We start from the raw sequence: 17,500 nt of genomic DNA on the forward strand, positions 1-17,500 counted from the left end.
GTACAGGAAAGGCAGGAAGGTCAGCCAGACGAACACCCGGTGTTCTATCCTACACTGGGGGTGATGTAAAGGTGAATAGAAAGAGGAAAATAGGGAGAAAGTGAGCACTGAGTGCTTAAGACAACGCTATAAGCGGTCTCTCAAGCCGGTGCACTTCAAACAGTGTACTAGTGCACGAATTGCTTTTCGTGCCAGTGACGGGTGTGGCCACGGTCCGAGTATCTTTGACTCGGAGAACGGTCTCGAGTCCAGTCGGTTTAAAGTTGTCTGCAGAGAGAGGCGTTGTATGTTGTAGCGAGGGCAGGTACATAATAGGTGCGCGATGGTTTCCTCGCACCTACAGGAGTCGCACATAGGGCTCTCGTCCATTCCCATACGATAGGAGTAAGCGTTCGTGAACGCCACTCCCAGCCACAAGCGGCACAGCAAGGTTGTTTCGCCGCGGGAAAGGCTCAATGGCAGTTGTAGCCGTAGCATGGGGTTCAGCTTATCCAATCAGCAATTGATGGCACTTGAACTCCAGAAATCTTGTGACATTTTCGTGCAAGCAGGTGAAGTTCTCCGGCAGCCTCCGACCCCGCCAATGGTATGGGACGCGTCTGGGTGTCTTCGTGGACAAACCGGGCAGCCTTGTCAGCAAAGTCGTTGCGGACGATGCCGCAGTGAGCAGGAATCCACTGAATGATTATGTTGTGCCCTGTTTCCAGTGCGTGGTGGTTCACTTCCCTGATATCGCATATCACATGCTCTTAAGTTCTGTGATGTTATTCAGACTTGATACTTAGAGTGACAAAATACAACCCATTTCTTTGTCGGCTCTTCGGTGGCGTACGTCATAGCAGCATAGAGAGCTGCATGTTCTGCTGACGTAGATGTAGTCATGTGTGACAATTCGAATTTAACTGTAACCTGCTTAGTTAGAACGACGAATGCGGCTGTTGAGCTGGTAGGTGAAGTCTAACTGTTGGTTTATATATATATATATATATATATATATATATATATATATATATATATATATATATATATATATTGATACACGGCAGAAGCATACTTAAACAACGCGCGCAGGTTCGTGCGCCCCCTCAAGAGGACAACGGCGTATTAGAGGAAAAAACGACGAAATAATGGCACGTGTTTTCGCCACACGCACTCGCATCGCAGGTGGCCGTTGCCAGCGCCTACAAGAAGAAGACGAGGTGAAGCGACGCTCGAGAAAGAAGAATGCATTCCTGAACTCCTTTTTAGAACGCGGCAGTGCTTTTTATTTACCCCGAGGGCACAAGTTAGCCCACAATAAATAGTTGTATCTGGACTTCCTTAACTGTCCGTTACAATATATACAGGGCGTTTCAGCGAACACTTTCAAAAATCTTTAAAAGCTGCCTGTGGCAGATGTCACAATTCCAGTTTATTAGCTGATCTACTAGAAGCGGCAGACAATGCTTGCACAAAAAATTGAGATGCTAAATCGACAAATAAAAAAAAAATATGTAATTAAGTTTCTTAATAATTACATAATGGCCCATACTGCAATTTCCAAATTCTAGCCGTTGAGTTCGCAAGGCGGATCCACTTGGAACGAATTCTCAGGACGACATCAGTTTTTAGATATAAATTCCCTAGCTTTGCGGAGAAATGCACTGGCGCTCCAGTTAATTTGTTAACAAAACGTCGTTTCATGCACTGAAGCTCACAACTGGAACGCCAATGCATTTCTCCGCAAAGTTAGGGAATTTATATCTAAAAACTGGTGTCGTCCTGAGAATTCGTTCCAAGTGGATCCGCCTTGCGAAGTCCACTGCTGGAATTTGTAAATTGCAATATGGGTCATAAGATAATTAACTAAACAGTTAATTAGTGGATTCTTGTTAATCAGTCCACTTTGGATTTCAATTTTTGTGCAAATAGAGTTTCCGCCGCTTCGAGTAGACCGACTCATAAACTAGAACTGAGCTATCTGTCACAGGCAACCCTTAAACCATTTTGAAAGTGTGCACTGAAACACCCTGTATGTATGTATGTATGTATGTATGTATGTATGTATGTATGTATGTATGTATGTACCCGCCGTGGTTGCTCAGTGGCTATGGTGTTAGGCTGCTGAGCACAAGGTCGCGGGATCGAATCCCGGCCACGGCGGCTGCATTTCGATGGGGGCAAAATGCGAAAACACCCGTGTACTTAGATTTGGGTGCACGTTAAAGAACCCCAGGTGGTCGAAATTTTTGGAGTCCTCCACTACGGCGTGCCTCATAATCAGAAAGTGGTTTTCGCACGTAAAACCCCATAATTTATTTATGTATGTATGTATGTATATATATATATATATATATGTATATATATATATAGAAGTAGACGCGCCCATGAAGTGATTTATTGACGTTTCGGCCGAGGTTCATCACGACTCAGATGAAGATGTAATCTTCCGAAGTTGGGCCGTCTTCGATCTGTAAGAAAAATCTCCTCTGACTCACATAGTCCCGAATCCATTGATACATCCGGCACCAACTCCCACAGCCTCAAGTGAGTTCAGTATGGCCTCATGGGCGACGTTGTCATATGCTCCTTTGACATCTAGAAAAAGTGTCACTGATACTCACTTGAGGTTTTCTTGTCCTTGAACCCAGGTAACCATGTAAATGACGTCGATGGACGAAGGACCTCGAGGAAAGCCCTCCATGGCTATTGGCTCCATGGCTCCACAGCTATTGAATCGCTCGAGGTGCCATTCCAAGCGAGGAAGGTTGATTCTTTCCATCACTTTGCCGACGCAGCTGGAAAGCGCAATCGGACGATATGATGATAGATCAAGCAGAGGCTTTCCAGGTTTCCGAATTGGGATCAAGTGGCTCAATTTCCGTTGTTTAGGAAGACGTCGTTGTGGCAAGGCTCATTGTGGTAGTTGAGTAGCTCACCACGTAGGTCATGTCCAAGGTGGCATGGGGCACTTTACGTGATGCCATCTGGTCCTGGTGACGAAAAACGCTTGTAGGTCGCCAACGCAGCATCGAGCTCTTCAAGTGAAAATAGCACGTTCATTTCTGGTATATGTGCCTCAGGGATGTCATTCAGTGCTACGTCAGTACCGATGACCACAGGCCCAGCAACCCGTGCTCAGAACTCTTCAGCCACTTCTAGCTGCGAGCGGTGTTGGTAGAGGGCCAAAACATCAAAGGGCTTTCTTTGATGCCGACATTAGCTAAGACCCCGTTCTTCATTATGTGGTAGCGATCTTCGGGGATAAAGCGACTGACAGAAAGTTTTCCATCGCTTGTGTTCCAATTTATTCATTCGACGCTGGACTTTCTTTTGTATGCGTCGCGAAGCACTCAGATCCAAAACTGACTTCGTGCGCTGATACCTCCTCTCCGCCTGTCGGCGTGCCGCACGCATCCTCTCCAGTTCTATATCCAAGTCTGTTCGCCTTGCTGACCTTTTAAGTGAGCCGATGAATGCTTTGGTTGCTACTGTGATTGCATCTTCGATATTGTGCGAAAGGCCTTCTCGCATGCGTCATCCATTAAACCTTGACCAATCAACTGTACGCAAGACAGTAGAGGAGCATTGCTCAACTCCACTAATATTTATGTATGTGGGAATATTGTCGCTTCCATGTGTTTCTATGTCCGTGAACCGTTGGACGCGCAAGGCAAAGCGCCGCGACACCAAAGTTAATTCGCAGAAATCTAGGGCTGCCGTCATTCACACTGCGCATATCATGGTCGGCAGCAAAGGAGGCAAAACTCCTGCCTCTGGAGCCAATTTTAGTGCCTCCCCATAGCAGGTGGTGCGCGTTAACGTCACCTGTGATGAGCCACACACCATTGCTCATTAGTAATATTTTCTTAAGTCTTTTGTCGTCAAAGTAACCCGCTGGGGATATGTAGGCTCCAATTAGTGCAAATGAGACGTCAGCCTTCTTTTCGACATGCAGGCAGACATATTGGTTGTCGTCATGAGGCTCTAACGCGTTAGCGACATATGTAAGCTCCGTCCGTGTGTAAATGATTACTTTAGTGCGCGCACCGCATGTGGACGAGACGAAAGATTCGTAACCAGAAAGTCAGAGTGAAGTTGATGTTGATGTATTTGGTTCGCAAATGACCATTATGGTAAAACGATTAGTAAAAATGAATTGGCGAAAGTCTGCTATACGAGCCTTGAGACCTCCGGCATTCCATTGAAAAATCGACGCGCACCTTTTAAGTTCGTGCGGAAGGGGACAACTGGTCGAGGCATGCTGCTTAAACGATGCTAGCAAGCACGTGATTCAGTACATTCAAAATTTGCAGAGCACTTCCAGCTGCTGGTGTTTGCAGCCTTTTCAGTATCATGTGGATTGTATTAATTAGCGAGTGCAACACTTAGCCACCTGCGTGTCCTGATCGCACAAATCACCGACAGTAGACGCCGGCGGTGGTCCATGAAAAGTTTGCTGTGATTTTGTTGGTGATTGCTCTCGTTTTTGTAAGGCCGGCCAAGATTCGGAAGATGTGGTCTTCTCAGTGGCCTTGTTCTTCGTGGTCCTTTCCACAGTGCCTGGCCTAGGCAGCAGAGGAGGAGGTGGTGTAGGAAGTGTCATGCGCGTCGCCGAGGCAACAGCCTTCCTTGAGGAACGTCGGCTACGGGAAAGTCGCTTCCTGATTTTATCGGTAGCTTCGCGATAAGATGAATGATCTGTCACCATCTCTTTCAAGACGGCCATTTCCTTCTTAATATGTGGGCAATTCTTCGATGAAGCTTCTTGTGACACACCACAGTTCGAACACTTCATTACAGTCACGCCACATGCATCTGCAGCGAGGGGCTCGACGCAGCGGGGGCATGCCGCCTGATTTTCGCAGACACTGCTAACGTGTCCCAGTTTTATTGATTTGCGGCAATGAAGAGGTTTCCGAATGAAAGACCACGCAGCATGTTTGAAGTGTCCCACCTTAACATGCGAGGGTATATATTTAACCTTGAATGCAAACTTCACCGAGCTTCAACTGCCTAGCCGAGTAACATCAACAATGGCCTCATCAATTGCTGGCTTGACAAGCATCGGCAAGTCTTTATTAAGGATGGCCGCGTCTACGTCGTAGGTAACGCCAGTGACTACATCAGATCCCAGAGGGATGTAAGAGCGCACCTGAATTCCATCGAGGTCTGTTATGATGCATAGAGCGGACATCAACCCCCAGTAGATTTTTTTCAGGTGTTCAGCCGAATGTCCGATATTTCGTTTGGCACCAGGGCTTCCAGTGACATCGACACAGACTGTTAAGTAGCTTCATGTTGACGGTAGGAAGCACGGGCACAAATATGATGGTATTGGCGTCCGGCCTCTGCGTGTGTCTTCCTGTTTGCGTCCTTCATGATGAAGACGTACTGGTGTTCCTTCTCTTCGCTCTGCGGCTCTGCACAAGCTGAAAGTCGTCAGCGGAAGTGTCCTCACTGCTGAGGGTGTAAACATATGTGTCCTCGCTGTCGCTCTCGCTTTGTTGACCCATCAGCTTCCTGGAGGCAGCCGCCGCTGACGCCGCCGTCGTGGGCAGACGTGCGGGGTTGTCCACTTCCATCACGACCGAGCAGGGAGCGAGGGCCAGCGGATGCACTTAGATTTTCACAGAAATAAATCGGAGCTAGAAACAACAGCACTGTGTTAAAAATTACCTTTGGCATCTGATTCAAATAGACGGAGCCTACAGGCTGACCCATCTGGAGGAAATCGGTAGTCGCCTTTTCCTGTCCTCCTTTCCAATATTCGTCTTTTTCTGTAGCCTTTTCATCTTTCCTGTCTTCATTTCACTTCTTCTTACCTGCGAAGTTCCTGGCGCCAAGGGTCAACCATCTGTTGTTTATCCAGTGCTGGGTATATACTTTAATTTATAGTGGCGGTGCATAGCTGGCGTCTGCAGGTTTCTCGGAACTTGCAGCGTCACCTTGTTGGGCTCGGTGGATGGTGGCTACCAACGTCGCCAAATTTCGAAAGCGTGTTATGGCAAAAGCGTCCCCCCGACTTCAGGATGGGCCTCTGGAAGAGACCGCGCCTATGTACTTTTTTAAATTCACCCTGCGAACCGACCTAGACATCTTCCCACAATACCACGTCCTGCATAGTGAAGAAACAACAAGTATGCATAAGCTATCCCCTTTCTTTGTGACGAAATGCCTCGTAGAAAAAAATTGGCGAAGAATACAAAGCCTCGAAATTGACCAGTGGAGACCTTGTAATAGAAATAAGATACAGAGAACAAGTGCAAAAGCTGTCAGATCTCGCAGTATTGCTGAAATTAAAGTCACGATTTTCCCCCATCGCTCTGTAAACACCTGCAGGGGCGTTATCTCAGAGGAATATTTTGTCAGCTTGAGTGACGAGGATCTCCAGGAGGGGTTCAAAAAAATGTGATCCAAGTTCAAAGAATTACAATTCAAAGAAACGATGAAGTCGCCACCAAACATGTGATTCTTACTTTTTGTACTAGCATTCTCCCCACCTCTCTCGACGCAGGATATCTAAAGACCCCCACGTAAGACCATAATTAGCGAACCCAAGGCGGTGCTTCAAGTGCCAGAAGTTCGACCATGCATCACAATCATGCAGAGGCAAAGAAACACGCGCGAAGTGCAGTGCCGACGACCATCCGTCTGCAAACTGTAACGGTCCCCTACGCTGTGTAAACTCCAAAGGGGATCATCCATTCTATGCACGATCATGTCCCTGTTGAAAGAAAGTGTTGATTGCCCTCACAGTAAAATATTTAATTTTTGGAAGCGAGAAAAAGGCTTTCGCTCGTACCAGAAATAAGTTATGCCAATGTGGCGCGGCAGGTGGCAGTACCACATCGGTCACCGGAGTCTACAGGGGTCACATTCAGTGGCCCAGTAGCAACTTGATCCGCCCCATTGCTGGCAGCAGCCAGTGCTGCTCCACCATCACCGAAGACGGCCCTGAAGGCAGATCTTCTGCAGGTCCCAAGGCTAAACCGAATGCCAAGGTCCGAGATACGGGTCCCGGCGCCTGTCTCTCGATCATCCAGCGCCTCAGAGAAGGCAATGGAGGTCGATACCAAAACCCCGGTATCATCGACGCCAAAGGAACACCGTTCTTTTGGGCGTTCTGAGAAGAACAAGCTCTTTGTAACTGCGCCGAAAAAGGGATACGTAACCCTAATGCTTACCACTCGTCAAACGAGTATTGTTCCCTAACGCATGTCAGCTTTAATTCTTAGTTTCACGAACATCAGCACATTTTTCATTTTATAACCATGCCTTCATTGTACACTAGAATTGTAGATGTCTGATACAAAACATAAGTGACATCGAAGACATCATCAACATCTATTTGCTAGTTGCATTCATAGTAACTTGTGCATAGCATTCTGGACTACGGCAGTGTAGTTTATGGTGAAACTAGACAATCCTGCATTAAGCAATTTCATCCAATTCATAATCTCGGCTTACGACTGGCGAACGTTGCCTATAGTGTATCACCTGTCCAACGTTTATAGGTTGACTGCAATGAGCCTTTCTTACAGCAACGCAGAGCACTACTTGCACTTTCTTGTGTACTGAGAATTCGGTCATCACCACAACATACATGCTATAACATCGTAACACAATGCAAATCATGGGCACACTACACAAATAAACCGAACCTGATTTGGCAACTTACGACGTCAGGAATATTGTCCGACTTATGCTATTCCTCATGAGGTCGTGCAGGTTGCTGAGAGGCCACGAAGACTGGCTCCATGGTGCGATATTACGTAGTTGTGACTGGACGCTAATAATTGCCTTCCGCTTTTGACAACGACCGGCTAGCGTAAGCTATCACGCGCTGAAGTCCGTCTTTTCTCTGGACTAGGGCGGCACCGAGGCCTAGGCTACTGGCGTCTGTGTGAATTTCGGTATCGGCGTCCTCGGCGAAGTTCGAAAGTACTGGGGGCGACTCCATGCGTCGTTTGAGTTCTTGAAATGTGTCGGCCTGTGGCGTTTCCCACTTGAACTCGACATCACATTTAGTTAGATGTGTCAACGGCTCAGCGATGCGTGAAAAGTCCTTGACAAAGCGCCTGTAGTAGGCACACATGCCAAGGAATCGACGCACTGCCATCTTGTGGGGACATTGCGATGGCAGCAGTCTTCTGTGGGTCGGGGTGGGCTCCAGGCTTGCTGATGACGTGGCCTAGGAACAGAAGCTCATCGTAAGCGAAGCGGCACTTTTCCGGCTTCAGAGTCAGCCCTGATGATTTGATGGCCTCTAAGTACTGTTGCAAGCCGCCTAAGGTGATCGTCAAAATTTCCGGCGAAGACGACGAATTCATCCAAATAAACAAGACAGGTCTGCCACTTCAATCCTGCTAACACCGTATACATGACGCGGTGGAACAATGCAGATGCCGAGCACAGTCCTAATGGCATGACCTTGAACTCGTAGAGGCAGTCTGGCGTGATGAAGGCGGTCTTTTGGCGATCTCTCTCGTCGACTTCTATTCGTCAGAAGGCAGACTTGAGATCCATCGACGAGAAGTATTTAGCGTTGCAGAGCCGATCTAATGCGTTGTCTATCCGTGGTATGGGGTATACATCTTTCTTTGTGATCTTGTTCAGTCGACGATAATCAACGCAGAAATGTAAGCTTCCGTCCTTTTTCTTCACCAAGACAACAGGGGATGCCCATGGGCTTATCGATGGCGGGATGATGTCGCGCAGCATTTCGTCGACTTGTTCTCTTATAGCTTATATTCTTATGTTCTCGCGTCGAAACTCGGTAAGGGTTCTGGCGGAATGGACGAGCGCACTCTTCGGTGATTATGCGATGCTTTGCGACTGGTATTTGTCGAATCCTCGATGACGTCGAAAACCAGTCTTTGTATCGTCGGGGCAGACTTCTGAGCTGTTGCTGCTTAATCATGGGAAGACTTGGATTTATGTCGAAGCCTGTTTCGGGAACTATGGTCGTCGGGGTAGATGCGGGAGAATCCGAGAGAACAAACGCATTGCTGGTTTCCAGAATTTCCTCGATTTACGCGATCGACGTGCCCATGTTGATGTACTTGAACTCCTGGCTGAAATTCGTCACCAACACTTTCGTTGTTACTCCGTGCAGTCGAGCGATCCCTCTTGCGCCGCAAATGTCATGGTCTAGCAGTAGACGTTGGTCACCTCGATTACGCGTTCTACGTCGGCAGGTGTTTTGGTGCCGACGGAAATGACAATGCTGTAGTGAGGCGGGCAGTTCACTTGATCTTCGAGCACACTCAAGTTATAGTGACTACGAGAGCTCTCCGGCGGTGTCCAGCGCATCTTCCGACAGCGTAATCAACTTCGACTTCAGGTCGACGATTGCGCCGTGTTGGTTCAAGAAGTCCATGCCGAGAATGACGTCTAGTAAACACTGTTGGGGGATAACGAAGGTGGCAGGGTAAGTCCGTTCATGAACGGTAATTCTTGCCGTGCAGATTCCAGTCGACGTGATGAGGTGTCCTCCAGCGGTCCGAATTTGAGGGTCTTCCCATGCAGTCAACTTTCTTCGACTGGGCGGCGATGGGTCTGCTCATGACGGAGTAATCGGCTCCTGTGTCTACTAAGGCGGTGACGACGTGGCCGTCGACAAGCACGTCGAGGTCGGTGGTTCTTTGTTTTGCGTTACAGTTAGGTCTTGGCGTCGGATCACGGCTGCATCGCGTTGACCTGTGGCTGGTATGTGGCGTCGTCAGCTCGTCTTTCGTCGGCGTATTCTTTGCTTCCAGACTTCGTCAGGATGGCGACGTGTCGTTGTTATGTCGTCGAGATGGCCTCTTCGGCGTCTTCGTCGGCGGCGGAGCAACTTCGTCAGTTCGACGAAGAGCAACCGCGCCTCCATCGGTTGCTGCTTTTAGTTTTCCGGATATGTGCTCGCAGACCGGCCCCGGGCTGGGCCAGTGTATGGTCAGTGCCGTAGGTCATCGCTTCCGGCTGGGGTTGCAGTGATTTTGGTTGCACCAAGGAACTTCAAGGGATCGCTGAACCTCTTTTTCGACGATTTCAGCGATTGAGGCCACTTGAGACTGCGACATCGGGTACAACTTCTGCAGCTCTTCCCGTACGACCGCTCTGATAGTCTCGCGCAGATCGTCGGTGGCCAGTGATTGAATTCCGGTATAGTTTGTAGAGTTCGTGCAGTGGTTCAATTGCCGCTTCCGCATTTCGAGTGTCTTCTCGATGCTGGTGGCCTCGCGAAGAAACTCTTCTACGGTCTTCGGTGGACTTCGTATCATTGCGCCGAAAGGTTCTTCCTTCACACCACGCATGAGTAGGACTTGCTTCTCCTCGGGCATATGTGGGTCGGCATGGCGGAAGAGACGGCTCATTTCTTCGGTAAAGATGGCAACGTTCTCGTTAGGTAGCTGCATTAGGGCATCCAGCATAGCTTCGGCCCTTTCCTTGCGCACGACGCTCGTAAAGGTGCGCAGGAAGCCGCTACGGAACTGGTCCTATGTTGTAAAGATCGACTCCCGGTTCTCAAACCACTTTCTGGCGGCGTCTTCTAAGGCGAAATATTGACACGTGTACTTATATTTATCGGGCGACCACGTTTCGCCGCCTAACAAATGTTATCGCACAGCGCTTGACCCGCCTGCATGTATCCGAAGTTTCTGGAAAGTTATCGATGCTTCTATCCGCTGTCTGTTGTCGCCGTAGCTTGTGTTATCTGATTTCATCGCGTGACTCGAATGGTGTAGAACTTTGTGGAAGGCATACGGGTCCCAACGATTAGTCTCCAACATTCGATGACTGCTGTATAAAAGCCGACGCGCTTGACCCGCTGATCAGATTTTCGACGATCGCCGACCATGTTCGCCGCTGTCGTTGTGCTATAAGTGTAGCCTGTTTTGTGGGCACAGGTTCACCCAATAAAAGTTCGTTTTGTCTTTCACAGTATTGCTACAGTGTTCTTCAACGTCACCACCACGTGACAATATACATGCCGCAGCTTGTCGTCCGAGTCCCAGTTGTTGAAAGTCGCGATTCGTTCGTAGATCTCCAGTTAGGATCCCGGGTCTTCAGTCGCTGCTCCATGGAAGATCTGTGGGTCCCAAGGTTGTTGCAGGATAACGGGGACGCTGGGGCAGCCATTGGGATTGTCTAGGTCACGATCTTCTTGGTCGTCTCAGGTAGAAGTTCGTGTTCCGGGGGTAGCTGTTGCAGTCGGCGACTTGCTTGATGATCCGAGACGACGTATGTTTTGTCTTCGCGGTCCGGGCTTGGATAGCGGGTTGTCAGGGGCGTCCGGTACATGAGCGAACCAGCACCTCCACCAGATGTCACGTGGTATTGACGGTTGAGGACACAGCAACAAAACTGTTAATGGAAAAATTAACTTTGTTGGGCGCACCTTTGCCCAGAAAAAACTGGCTACACTCAATGCTCAACGAAATCGGCGAACACAGTCGGCGATTGTCGAAAATCTGATCAGCGGGTCAAGCGCGTCGGCTTTTATACATCAGTCGTCGAATGTTCCGACTTCGGTCATCACCACAACATACATGCTACAACATCGTAACGCAATGGAAATCATGGGTACACTACGCAATCATGGGTTCCTGGGACCCGCGTGTCTTCCAGAAAGTTGGACACTATTCGCATAGTGCACACATGCAATCAGATCACACAAGGTTAGGTGACAGACATCGAATGGAATCATCGATAACATTCCATAAACTTCCGATACATGCAGGCGCGTCCTGCGCTGTGCGATAACATTTGTATGTCGGTGAAACGCGGTCGCCCGTAAAGATAAACAAGTACACATGTCAATATTCATAGGAAGGAAAAGCTACAATTTGTCACAGTTCTGTACAAGATTGCAAATGCTGTAACTTTTTACAATAAACGTTTATGTCCAATACATATTATTAACGTTTACTGTGTTATAAAAAAATTGCCTGAACAAAGCGAATCGGGGCTTAGACATACTCCAGTTTCCAACATGGACGTCTCTCCTGCGGAAGCATTTCTCGTTGAGAGCGATTATGCATCTGTCGTTCCTGCTTCATCGAGCTCGCCTTCATCCACTGCACCGTCATCAGGGAGGCCTCAAACGTACCAAGATACTCGGACGATATTGAGCCAGTTAAAAAAAAACAGCAGTTGGATTGCCCTCAGCAGTGGCATTCAGCAAATCTTGCTGAATGTGTGTATGAAGCTGCAAAAAGAGCAACCCAATGTTGCGATCCCGTAGATCTGCGAGAGAATGAGCAAACTAACCGATGTGAGCTTACACGAAGTTTTTTTATATCAGATGCACTGCAAAAACATGGAAGGAGAACTACGGACGCCTCCACGGAAGTGGCCTAGAGGTGAAGGCTATAAGAGGCGCCTAAATACTTACGACAGCTTCACACTGACCGCACTAAGAAACTTCATTCACGGCTCTTTCCGCCGCAACGAGATCCCAACAGTGCAGAAGATCGCTGCGAAATTAGCATCCGCGAACCCAGATGACCTGCCTACCCTTCAGCCGTGGTCCATCCGCCGCCTTCTCCTGGACATCGGGTTTAAAAGCGAGAAAGAGGGGAGGACCTCTTTGCTCATTGAGCGCGAAGACTTGTTGCAGTGGGACCACAAGTATCTTTACGATATTGCTCGGTACAGGCAAGAAGGGCGCAAGATATTCTGTTTTGATGGAATATGCGTCACTGCTGACCACACAGTGAGTGAGGTCTGAGCTGATAAGACAGTCAAGTCGTCACGCGACGCGTACTTGCACAGCTTAAAATGGGGCTCCAGCAGCCGTCAGGAAAAGGACAGCGGCTGATTGCGACTCATGTTGGTAATGAGGACGGATTTGTTGATGGTTGCCTGGATGTGTTCCTGGGAACGAAAACAGGTGACTACTGCGAGGAAATCGATAGCAACCGTTTCCAGACGTGGTTCAGCTTAGTCGTCGATAGGCTGACTCCGCGAAGCGTCATTTTCAGGGACAAAGCGTCCTACCACTCCAGACACGTGGATAAAATCGCGTCGTTGTCATGGCATCCAAGACTGGGTGGCCTCGAAGGTGTTCTCGTGTCATGCCGCCGTGATCAAGAAGCAGCTGCTTGACACTATTGCCACCGTCAAGACTAAATTTATCAAGTAACAGGTTGATGCGGCAGCTGAAAGTGCTGGCTTTCTTCAGGCTTTCTTCAAGTCACTGTGTTTTTAACCGCGCAGCACTCGTTTGGCCATAAATTAAATATGTAATTGAGGCAATGAACATCACATTCAAGGACAAGGATGTGCGCAACCTTCTCCTTGCTGAAGTGTAAAAAATCACACCAGAGAACTGGGCCAAGGCTGTGCAGCATGTGAGGGAGTTGAAACACTTCTGGCAGATGCGTGGTTATACTGACAAGATGGAGCCAATCATGATCAACCGGGGAAGTGAGAACAGCGCGTCTGAATCGGAACTCTCTGGCATTGAGCCATTGCAGTAAGCTGGCATACTACACGATGACTGAGGCATGCTCCACAGGTGTCCTCACTGCTGCTAATTGACTGTGCCTGCTGCCACGTCTCAGCTAGACTACACGATGGCTGACGCACGCTCCCCAGATTTCCTCACAGCTGCTGCTTGACTGTAGGCGCTGCCACGTCTCACCTTCACTACACGACTGACGCACAGTCACCAGATGTCCTCACTGCTGCTGCTGCTTGGCTGTGCCCGCTGCCACGTCTCACCTAGACTGCACAACGGCTGACGCGCGCTCCTCAGATGTCCTCACAGCTGCTGCTTGAATGTAGGCGCTGTCACGTCTCACCTTGACTACACGATGACTGACGCACACTCCCCTGATGTCCTGACTGCTGCTGCTTGGCTGTGGCCGCTGCCACGCTTTACCTCGACAACACGATGGCTGCCGCACGCTCCCCAGACGTCTGCACTGCTGCAGCATGACAGTGCCACTGGCACGTTTCATTTCGACTACACGATGGCTGACACAGACTTCCCAGGTGTCCTCACTGCTTCTTCTTGTGTGTGCCCGCTGCCACGTTCTACCTCGTCAATACGACGGCTTTCGCACGCTCGCCAGACGTCCGCACTGCTGCCGCAGGACAGTGCCACTTGGCACGTCTCACTTCGCCTACACGATGGCTAACGCACGCTTCCCAGGTGTCCTGCATGCCGCTGCTTGACTGCACCCGCTGTCACGTTTTATCTCGACAACACGACGGCTCCCCGCAGGGGCGTCTGCGTCAGCAGGCGTTTGGTGTGTTGCGACACCACGTACCCGAGCACACGAGGGTTGGCCCCTCCCGCGTGTAGCCGTGCGCGGCTTAGCCGTGTCTGGGGAAAGGGGGATCCTGGGGGTTGAGCCGATGCTGGGTGTCTGGACCTTTAAGGCCCCCCAGCGGAGGCAACACACCTCTTTGGCCTCTGCTTCACATAGACGGCACCCCCGGACTGACCCATCCGGGGGAAATCGGTAGTTGCCTTTTCCTGTCTCTCTCTCCCTACAACCTTCGTCTTTTCCTTACTTTCCACCTTTCCTGTCTCCTTCTCATTTCTTTATTACTTCCGACCTTTCTGGCAGCAAAGGTTAACCTTGTGTGAGTAGCCAACCTTGGTTATATCATATTGGGTTATAGCGGCAACGTACAGCTGGCGTTTGCAGGCCCTGTTGTTCAGGCCCTGCAGCGTCCCCTTGTTGGACTCCATGGTGAGTGGCTAGCGTTGCTGCCGAAAACTACACTTCCACACATGGCTGTTTCCTTCCCTCCACTACCTGATCGCCCTCAGAAAAGAGGGCGCACCGATGAAGTCTTCCAGTTTTTTGGCCGCCAAAAAGAATCATTCCCACGTTTCCATGTGATTCATTCTGCAAACCCAGATAAACAAGTACGAACGATCTCACCCTTCCTTGTTTCCAAGTCATTGACTGAAGTCTTTGGTCTTGGTTATAAGGCGTCGAGGATGGCAAGTGGTGATCTCCTCTTGGAGCTCCGCGACCAAAAACAATATGAAAACTTGTCAAAACTAGTGTCATTTGGGGAAACCCAGATAATTATTACCCCGCACCGCACGATGAACACCACCCGTGGTGCTGTCTCTGACGATGACTTGATGGAGCTCACTGAGGCTGAACTCTTGGAGGGCTTCAGTGACCAGAATGTTATCAATGTTAAACGAATTAAGATGAGGCGAGATGGAAAAGAGATAAAGACGAAACACCTGATACTCACCTTCGGCTCAAGTGTCCTTCCCGAGTCCATCGAGGCCGGTTATATCAAACTTCGTGTTCGGCCATACATTCCCAATCCTCTCAGATGCTTTAAGTGCCAACGTTTCGGCCACAGTTCACAGAACTGTCGAGGCCGGCTGACTTGTGCCAAGTGCAGTGACAACGAACATTCCTCTGAAACGTGTCGGAACACTCCACATTGTGTTAATTGTGATGGCGAGCATGCCGCATACTCGCGGTCATGCCCGTCCTGGAAGAAAGAAAAAGAAATAGTCACAATCAAGGTAAAAGAAAACATATCTTTCAAGGAGGCACGTAGGCGGGTGTCATACCTGTCTAAGAGTAGCTTTGCCGATGTGGCGCGTAAGGGGGCAGCGTCACAACGGCCTCCGGCGGCTGTCCGACCCACAGGCAGTGAGTCGGCAGTTACGCCATCTGCCCCCGCGGCGGTTGCAGCTAGCGCTGCTCCGTCTACCCAGAATGAAGGACCATCGACCCCGAAGGTGGACGCAGCCGAGGCTGCCCCAGCCTCCGAGGCCCCTTCCAGCGCTGGCAACGGCCAGCGCAGCGAAATCCCTCTGGGAGCCCCATCGACCTCCGGGCTGGTGGGCGCAGGGGTCTTGCCCTCCAAGGCGGGACTCCCTCTGAAAACCTCTCGCTCGCAAGAGCGCTTGTCCGGCGCCTCACACGAGGCAATGGACATTACACCTGTCCCCAAGGCGCACCAAACGCCTAAGGAGCGTCGAGAATCGCTCGAACGCTTCAAAAAGAACAAAACACCTATTACAGGGCCTCGAAAGGGCTCTGTAATCTAAGGCATCTTTCCGTTTCCGTACACACAGCACCAATTTACTCTAAATATGGATACACAAATTATTCAATGGAACGTCAGAGGTCTTCTTAGAAACCTGGATGACGTACAAGAACTCATACACAAACACAATCGAAAAGTGCTGTGTTTACAGGAAACACACCTAAAATCAAAACACACAAACTTTCTCCGACAGTATATAACTTTTCGCAAAGATCGCGATGATGCTATCGCATCATCGGGAGGTGTAGCTATAGTTATCCACAAAAGCATTGCGTGTCAACATTTACAGCTCCAAACGCCTCTTGAAGCAGTGGCAGTTCGAGCTGTCCTCCTAAACAAACTCATCACCATTAGCTCGCTTTACGTACCCCCACATTACAAGTTAAACAGACATGAATTCCAGTCATTTATAGAAGAATTGCCAGAACCTTATTTTGTTCTTGGCGATCTCAATGCGCACAGCTCCCTGTGGGGTGACTGTCGTATAGATGCGCGAGGTCGTCTTGTTGAACAGTTCCTTTTTTCTTCTGGTGCGTGCCTTTTGAATAAGAAGAAACCCACTTATTACTGTCTTGCAAATAATACCTTTTCTTCAATTGATCTCAGCATAGTTTCCTCGTCTATACTGCCTGAACTGGAGTGGGAAGTTGCGAACAATCCTTACGGAAGCGACCACTTCCCCATACTATTAACAACACTTAAAGAAAACGAATATCTACCACAGGCTCCTAGGTGGCAGCTTGACACAGCCGACTGGGAGAAATTCCGAACCATAACTAGCATATCATGGGATGACATGTCCTCGTTACAAATTGATCCTGCTGTGGATTACCTTACAGCTTTTATTATAGATGCCGCATCTAAATGCATACGTGAAGTAAGTGGCTCGGCATGCAAACGGCATGTCCCGTGGTGGAACGATGAATGTAGAGTCGCACGTAGGAATCAAAACAAAGCGTGGGGGTTGCTACGCGCTTCGCCCACTGCAGAGAATCTTGTTAACTTTAAGAAAGTTAAGTCTCAAGGCAGGAGAACCCGCCGACAGGCCAGAAGAGAGAGCTGGCAAAAGTTTTTATCGAACATCAACTCGTTTACAGATGAGGCGAAAGTCAGGAACCGCGTAAATAGAATTAGAGGGAGACAAACATATTCACTCCTTCTGGTAAACACACAGGGTGATACGCTGCAACATCAGGCAGACTCACTTGGGGAGCACTTTGAGAGTGTGTCAAGTTCAAAACATTATTCGAAACCCTTCCTGAAATATAAGCAAATAGAAGAATGTAAGCCACTCAAAAGAAAATGTCCACAGAGTGAGTCCTACAACTGCCCATTCAGTATTGCTGAGTTGAAAGCTGCCTTGAGCTCATGCAAGAGCTCTGCACCCGGATCTGACAGAATCATGTATGAAATGCTCAAAAACTTACCCGATGACACGCAAGTTACACTACTCACACTTTTCAACACCATCTGGGATGCAGGGTACCTTCCA

General features: G+C 49.2%; 1 long non-coding RNA gene across 1 annotated transcript in view; it reads right to left on the reverse strand.

Annotated features, from left to right (window-relative positions):
* Positions 1-15,587, reverse strand: part of LOC140216465 (uncharacterized) — a 92,628-nt gene extending 77,041 nt beyond the window's left edge. The window contains exons 1-2 of the long non-coding RNA XR_011893151.1: positions 15,527-15,587; positions 15,196-15,444 (exon numbers count right to left, since the gene is read on the reverse strand). This is a non-coding gene — a long non-coding RNA (uncharacterized lncRNA). The remainder of the gene's footprint in view (positions 1-15,195; positions 15,445-15,526) is intronic.
* Between the last annotated feature and the right edge of the window lie 1,913 nt (positions 15,588-17,500).

The sequence above is a fragment of the Dermacentor andersoni genome, chromosome 3, assembly GCF_023375885.2.
Source record: "Dermacentor andersoni chromosome 3, qqDerAnde1_hic_scaffold, whole genome shotgun sequence".
Taxonomy (NCBI): Eukaryota; Metazoa; Arthropoda; class Arachnida; order Ixodida; family Ixodidae; genus Dermacentor; species Dermacentor andersoni.